The sequence below is a fragment of the Podarcis bocagei genome (genome assembly GCF_964188305.1).
Source record: "Podarcis bocagei genome assembly, chromosome: 10".
In the NCBI taxonomy this organism is placed as follows: Eukaryota; Metazoa; Chordata; class Lepidosauria; order Squamata; family Lacertidae; genus Podarcis; species Podarcis bocagei.
This window is the reverse complement of record NC_138135.1, coordinates 61,427,322-61,434,966: the sequence shown is the minus strand read 5'-3', so window position 1 is coordinate 61,434,966 and position 7,645 is coordinate 61,427,322. Positions and strand designations below refer to the sequence as shown.

The 7,645-nt window shown below is 44.2% G+C and overlaps 1 pseudogene across 1 annotated transcript; it reads left to right on the top strand.

Moving 5' to 3' along the window:
• Window positions 1-6,162: 6,162 nt before the first annotated feature.
• LOC308596868 (ras-related protein Rap-1b pseudogene) lies at window positions 6,163-7,130 on the top strand (annotated as a pseudogene). The gene has a single exon. The product of its transcript is annotated as a ras-related protein Rap-1b pseudogene (transcript).
• Window positions 7,131-7,645: the final 515 nt, after the last annotated feature.

Below are 7,645 nucleotides of genomic sequence, written 5' to 3'. Positions count from 1 at the left end.
GGTTGGGCTAGTCTGGTGTGAGAGAGTGAGAGAATTTGTTAAGAGGAGTCAGTCAAACAGTTGAGATAATCAGTCAGAAGGTATTAGGAAGGTATAGGCCGGTAAAGAAACTAAAGTTAAGATACTGACAGGAATATTATCTGAGAAATCATAAACTTGTTAATGTTTGTAAAATAAACTTTTTATTTTGTTTTGTTCACTTTTAACAACTGACTGGACTCAGTGTTTTACCAGAGAGTAACTGGTTGGTGGCAGCGGGGAAGCGAGCACAGTGGTGGCACAGGGATCAATAGACCATTAAACGTCCGGGGACCCTGTGAGATCACTACAGTCACCAACATGGCGCTTGTGAGCACAATTGTGCTCTTGAGGTCTCCCCCTCATTCCCACCAAACCTCTAAGCCCTCTCCATCACCAGTACATAATTGTCCCTTTGGTTGGGATGATGGTTAGCTTTTTCTCCCTTGGAAAATTCATATAGGAGACAGAGGAAGTGACATGTCGTACTACTTCCTCATTCAGTTCTCTGTGCTTCTCAAGGCTCAGGCGAATTCTGCTGGATCTGACTTTCATCACAGTCTGTTGGAAAAGTGAATCATGCACACACATGCTTTCAGTCTTCCTCTCTTGCGGGAAGAGGAAGATGACCCAGGGAAGTATAGGCAGAAGTGACGAGAATCCATGGCACCCAAAAATTCAGGCATGCCCACGGGTCTAAACCTGATGGCAGCCAAGAGCTGAAGGCTGTCTGTTGCATCAATCCACTCTATAATCGACTGTTCTGTTCTCCGTTAACAAATAAGAATGTGCTGCTCTTTTTTATTTTTTTGGGTTTAAATATGGTAGAAGATGGGGTCAGGGGAAGAGAGAAAGCTTCTCAACAATGCAAAGTGAACCACACTCGTGAGAAGTGGGAGGCTGTGCATTACCGTACATGACACCTTCAAGTCCGCACAGGTGCACTTGAAGTGCACAAGTCCACCTCCTAGAACTCATAGATTTAACAAGTGAGACCTGCAACAAAATGTGACATTATGGGGTGCTGCTATGGTTCTAGTCTGCCAGATAGATAGCCATGCCCAGGATATGCCATGGATTCCATTCACTCTCACACTAAGAAAAATAGAATACAAAGCAAAAACAAAACAAAACAAAACAGGGGACAATGATTTACTAGAGGTAGCAAGCAGAAAATAGGGACAGTTGGAGCACATGCAACTCCACCCCCTCTCTTTTCTGAACCTGCTAGATTTTAATTAAGATGCAGCATGGAACCTACCAGAGATTATCGCGGGTCACACAAAACTATTACTGAAAGGTTACGAGGATGTTAGCAAAGGAAGTAGGTTAACCACAGGGGGGCTTGAAGGTTCATGATTGGCTCTAGCAATATATAATCTTCATCAATGACCTACAATGGATGTTTCACAGCAGGAGTGAAACATCTGAGGACAACAGATTTATTTTGACTTTTCAGATCCAAGGAGCATCTTAATGGTTTTCACAGGGATCCAACAAAACAGGAACTTTAGGAGAACTAACTTATTATGAACTAATTCAATGGCGGCAGCAATAAAATAAAATACAATGGGGGCTGGCTGCAGGAGAGACCAGGGAATTTCTTGTGTGGGTTTCCACCTTCATCTCACTCACTTGTGCAAATGGAAATTCTGTTCATGGCAGGAGCTTTCTGACACATGGTCTATGTACGGAAGATTTAAAGCAGGTATCTTGTGACTACTTGCTTGTGTAAATCTGGTCTGATTCTCAGCCTTTGAGGTGTTTTAATTTCTTTAACGCATGTTGAAGTTTATGGTGGTTCCAGATTGGGGCTTAATTTGCCGATGGGTTGTTGAGATGCCATAAATGGGTAATAGGCAACAGCGTTTGGGTGGTCGTCCCCGATATTGGATTCCCCCCACCCTCAATTTGGATTAAATGTGGGGGGAACACCTTCTGTGTGTCCTGCATTCTGGGGAGGAGCTTCTACGGAAAGCTGAGTAAGTTCTTTGTCTGTGAGTTACTTTCAGTTTTTACGCTGAGAGACGCTGCGGCAGAGCGTGGTTTTGTGCTCTGGCACAGAATGCCTCCAAGTTCTGATGGATTTATGGCTTGTAAATAAACGCTATTAGAGATAGAAGAAACAGTGTCTGGACTCTTTACTTCTCCTTCTCACACAGAAGGCAATCGCTGCTACTCTTTTACTCTGCTACTCTGCCTAGGTCATTTTCCACAGAGTTTTGGCGCAGGGGAAACGCACTTGATGGCAGATTTATCGAAGAACATGGGCTGGTGTTCTACTGCCAAAATGTCATGTGGACATTGCAAAACAAACAAACCCTACTCTGAACAAGGGACACTGGTCCCACAATAAATGTCCATCTGAAAGCACGCTTAGTTTTCTTAGCTTTATTTTCTTGCATTTAAATCCCATGTTTCTTCCACCATCAACTCCAAAAGAGCATGACTGTGGTTCCTTTGAGGTCTTCCATTGAGGTACGGATGAGATCCAGGCCTGCTTAGCACAGGTGAATTCAACCCATACTTTGAGAGATCCACCATCGCACTACAATTGAAGCATAGTGGATGGTGTAGGTGTAGAAAGATCTGAGCAGCATTGTGGTCCCACAGTAACATTGCATGTTTCATTCCTGGCTTTGTAACTGCTTCTCATTCAAAATGAAATATGTCGGTCACATCTAATTAGGCACAGCTCACCAGAAGATGAATCAATGCCAGGATAACAAAAAGGCGAAACAGAAAGTGTTTCTTTAACCCAGGTTTTGGTGTGTTTTTTCCCATTTCTAGATGCACATATTTCAGGCTGAGGCATATTCGCTTCACGTACAATCTTTCCCATTGCTAGAGGTGGTGGAAATGACCCAATGTGGCAGGGGCTGTCTGATCAATATCTCAAAGCAATACCTCAAAGACTTTGTCCCAGTGAAGAAAACTCTTGCGCTGAAGAATCCCTGTAAAGACCTCTTTAATCTACCAAAAGCAAAGAACAAAACCCTGACAGAAGCAGTTTCTACTGCAAATACTGAAATTCATAGCTGATGGCTTTCTACATCAGCCACAAATTTTCACAGTGAACATGTGTGTTTCCCCCAGTGTCTCTTCTACCCTAAAGGTCTTTCTCTAACTTTGGATTCTTTCAAAATAGTGACAAAACAAATAATTTATCTTTTATATGCTCGATTGACAGGAATGGACTGGTCAAAGAGATGGTCTGAGAAGACTGCTGGAAACAGGTGAGTCCAAACGCTTGGCCTCCCTGCCTAAACCAAGGCTGGTGAATGTGACAGTTGGAAGACTTCAGGGAGCATAAGAACGATCAGAAGAAGGAAGAAAGTGGTCTGTCTGCCTCAACACTTCAGATGGTCCAAATGCTGACAGGCTAAGTAGGAAGGTTCTTAGAGTTCTTAGAGAGGCAACAGGAACATTGTGAGGAAAGTTGTAGTCATACTGCTTGTGTTAATTGTGCTCAGGGGCCAGTCTAGGAGAAGGAAGGGGTTGGAATCTGAACACAAGACGGTAGGGGATGTTAAGTATAGTAAATTAATTTACTGAACTTGTAAATGCCTGTATGCATTATTATGTGTTTAAATTTGGTTGGTTGGTAACTGAATTCTAGAGAGTTCTCTAGTAGTTCTCATGTGATTGGTGAACGTTGGTCACATGGGAGGCATCTAGTGAAGGAGAGACTCCGTTTTACGTGACGCAAGATGACTGTTTTTTTGAATCCACGGTGAACACTGCCATGTTGAATAGAGTGTCGGAGTGCTTCCTCTCTGATTGAAAGAGAGAAAAGCTGCAGAAGAAGGTAAAAGTGGAAATCTCTCATAGGAGATGCAAGGCATGGCCTAACTGAGATACAGAAGGCTGAGTGCTGAGCTCTGGAAAGGGAGAAAAATGCAGTTGCTTGGAAGTCAGAAGAGAAGACTTTAAGCCCATTCTTGGAGAAGCATGTGACTGTAAATATTATTATTTTAAATTCATCTATAACTATAAGTTTCTGCAAGCAAAGTTTTTGAATGTCAAAGTCTGGACATTGGTTTAATTTCCAAAGAAGGGTGTCAGTCATATATATGATTTGAGCTTCTTGACTGCGTTTTCACTACTCTAACTTCAACAGGCACTTCAGACACTTACAGGAGGACCCTGTGATGAACAGGCTTCTAAGTTCTGAGAGCAAAGGACTTGCTAGGTCTCCTGCGAAGCAAGAGTGTCCTGGCATTCTGTGGAACATCAAGAGAGTGGGTTGGAGAAGACAACACCCCACTGGGAATTCTAACAAAGGGCTTCACCCATATTTTTTCCAGGATCAGATGAACTACCCAAGCTACCTAATGTCAGCCACTGAGTGGACTGTTTTCAGAATTCCCATTAATTGGGAATTTTTCCATCTCCGCTGTATTAAGCAGTTGGTCCCTTACCTTTCTCGCCCTGATCTGGCCACAGTGATCCATACGACGGTCACCTCCAGGCTTGATTATTGTAACTCACTCTACTCAGGGCTGCCCTTGAAGCTGACCCAGAAACTCCAGCGGGTGCAGCATGCCGCGGTGAGGCTCCTTAAGGGGTCCTTGCTGTGGGATCACATTCATCCAGTGCTTTACCACCTGCACTGGCTCCCGGTGGAGTACAGGGTCAGGTTGAAGGTGCTGGTTTTGACCTTTAAAGCCCTATGTGGCCTAGGACCCACATACCTACCGGACCTCCTCTCCTGGTATGCCCCGCAGAGGACCTTAAGGTCCACAAATGACAACATTTTGGAGGTCCCAGGTTGCAAGGTGGCGTTGCAAGGCGGTTAGATTGGTCTCAACTATGGCCAGGGCCTTTTCAGTACTGGAATGCTCTATCACAAGAGACTTGACATCTTTTCTCAGGGCCTGCAAGACAGAGCTGTTCTGCCTGGCCTTTGGTTTGGACTCAGTCTGACCCTTATGTTTCTCTCCCCTTATGGTTTTGATGAGGCTGCATTTTAAATTGCATTTTAACCTGTATTTTAAATTAGTTTTTTTCTTTTCCTATTATGTTTTTACTGTAATTTTACTGGTGTTAGCCACCCTGAGCCCGGCTCTGGCCAGGGAGGATGGGGTATAAATAAAATTTATTATTATTATTATTATTATTAGTTCACACCCAAGCTTCTTTCTGGCTTTGTTGTTTTTTTTTAGAGACAGCCTAGCAACTGCCTGCCATTCCAAGCAACTTTTGAAAGGTACCTAACAAAGGCAAAAACAGGAAAGCTTCTCAGCACTGGGATCAAATGTAGAGCTTTGGTGCCACAAGTAAAAAGCCTGCGAATTCCTGCAGCCTCTACAGCTGTCAAGATTCAGCCTTTCTAATGCAGATTTTGGTTTCAAGACTTAATAAAGGCCTGCTGCTTCACCACATTGGGTGGGGGGGGGAGGGAGAGAGATGCTCACTATATTTAGTGCTGGTAATTGTGGTGTATCAAGAGCAACAAGGTAAAAATCAGAATCTCAAAAGATGGAGCTCAGGAACAACTCCTGCATTGGTCAACACAAATAGGCAAGCTTAAAAAAGCTGATTGTGATAAAACAACTGCTGACTGATTCATTTCCCAAGACATTAAGGCATGTTATATCTTTATAGGAGCTGCCTGTCCTTGGTTTGAATAAGAACATAAGAACTGTCCTGGATCAGACCAATGCCCCATCTCATCCAGAATCCTGTTCTCCCAATGCCCAACCAGATGCCACAAGCAGAACCCGAGCACGTCATCTATTTGGTTGGATCCTGCATTTAGCATAGGTCCCACTGAGATCCAAGTGAAAAAAATAGTTGTCCCATTGATTTCAAGGGTGACTAACTGGCTCTGCATCCATCCAACTCAACATTTCCTGAGTATCCATCAACTTTTCATTTGAATGAGAGGCAACCACCAGTTCCTCCAGGTAATCTGTTTATTGAGTGTTCATCTGTGCCTTTGCACCATGAATGCTGCCCTGATGTTTACTATATGTTTTCATGTATTGTATTTTTATTTATTTTGTAAGCTGCTTTGGGACCAAGATGGTAAAAGGCAGGGCAGAAAATTAAAAAAGAAATAATAAATAATAATAATAAGAAATAATAAATGAACAAGATTTGCTTGCACAAAGGTTATATAAAGGTTAGACTGATTCCCCACAGCAGAGATTGGAGGAGACAGTCGAGACTGTGTGTGTGTGTGCAGTGTGGCAGGAGGGAGTGTAAATAAATGGAAAGATGAGCTGTGCACACAGCAGCAATTCAGCCGGGAGAAGTTGATGAGCAAAGAGTGTGGAGGCGAACTTGCAGAGCTACTGGGGAAGGAGACGCTGCTCTCTGAAGCTGGGTCACATAAAGACCAGGCACACATTGCTTCATCACACATTGAGGACTTAAAAGCAACTTGTCTCCCCCTTTGCCCAAGCCAACACATCCACACAGACAGGCACAACACCATGTCTTTGGCAGTGAAGGAGAAGAGCCAAGTGCGCTTAGTGTTTCTGGGTGCAGCTGGGGTCGGCAAGACGGCCCTGATCCGGCGCTTCTTGCAGGACACTTTTGAGCCAAAGCATCGGCGAACAGTAGAGGAGATGCACACCAAGGAGTTTGAGGTGAGTGGAGCCACCATCAAGGTTGAGATTCTGGACACCAGTGGTAGCTACTCCTTCCCAGCGATGCGCAAACTCTCCATTCAGAACAGTGATGCCTTCGCTTTGATCTACGCTGTGGATGATGCAGAGTCCTTTGAGTGTGTGAAGACTTTGCACGAGGAGATCCTAGAGCTGAAAGAGGACAAGTTCCCTCCCATCGTAGTGGTGGGCAATAAGGCAGAAGCCGGTGGGCTTAGACAGGTATTGCCCGAGGACGCCCTCTCCTTGGTGGAGCTTGACTGGAACAGCCGTTTCCTGGAGGCATCTGCTAAGGAGAATGAGAACGTGGTGGAGGTCTTCCGGGAGCTGCTTCATCAAGCCAACCTGCCCAGCCGGCTGAGCCCTGCCCTCCGCAGGAGACGTGAGACCTTCCCTAAGGAGCCCCCACTACGGCCCCCCATGAACAAAGCCAATAGTTGTACTTCATGGAACTTTGGAGTGTCAGGCATAGCCCTATTGGCTTTAGCCCAAACGTAGCAGAGTTTTCCTGCACAGCGAGGAAGCTAGTTGCGGCAGTAATGACTAGTCAGCTAGACTCAGAATAACTATTTACAGGATTTATTAAAAGGGAAAAAATAAAACCAGCAGAGTTTCTGCATACAAATAAAAGCAAAATAAATCCTCTCTTTCTCTCTCTCTCTCTCTCATAACCATACACAGCACTTCTAACTCCTAACACACCTCACATCAAACTGAGCTAACAATCCCTTGATAACAGAGTTGAGTGCTGCTCGTTAACCAATCAGAGTGAGTAGTTTCTAGGTCAAGCAGACCTGGGCTTTCTGCCAAGAGTAAATTGACACCAGCTGGAGTTAATTGGTGAAGCTAGAATCTGCAAGTTTCCCACGAGAACCAATTAACAGAAACTGAACACCCCCTCACAGATTCTGCTGAACAATTAACATCAAATACACCTATGTAGGAGATTATTTTTCCAGCAAACCTAAACCCTTGCACATTTGCTTGTTCTTTATCTTTGCCAATGGTTTAGT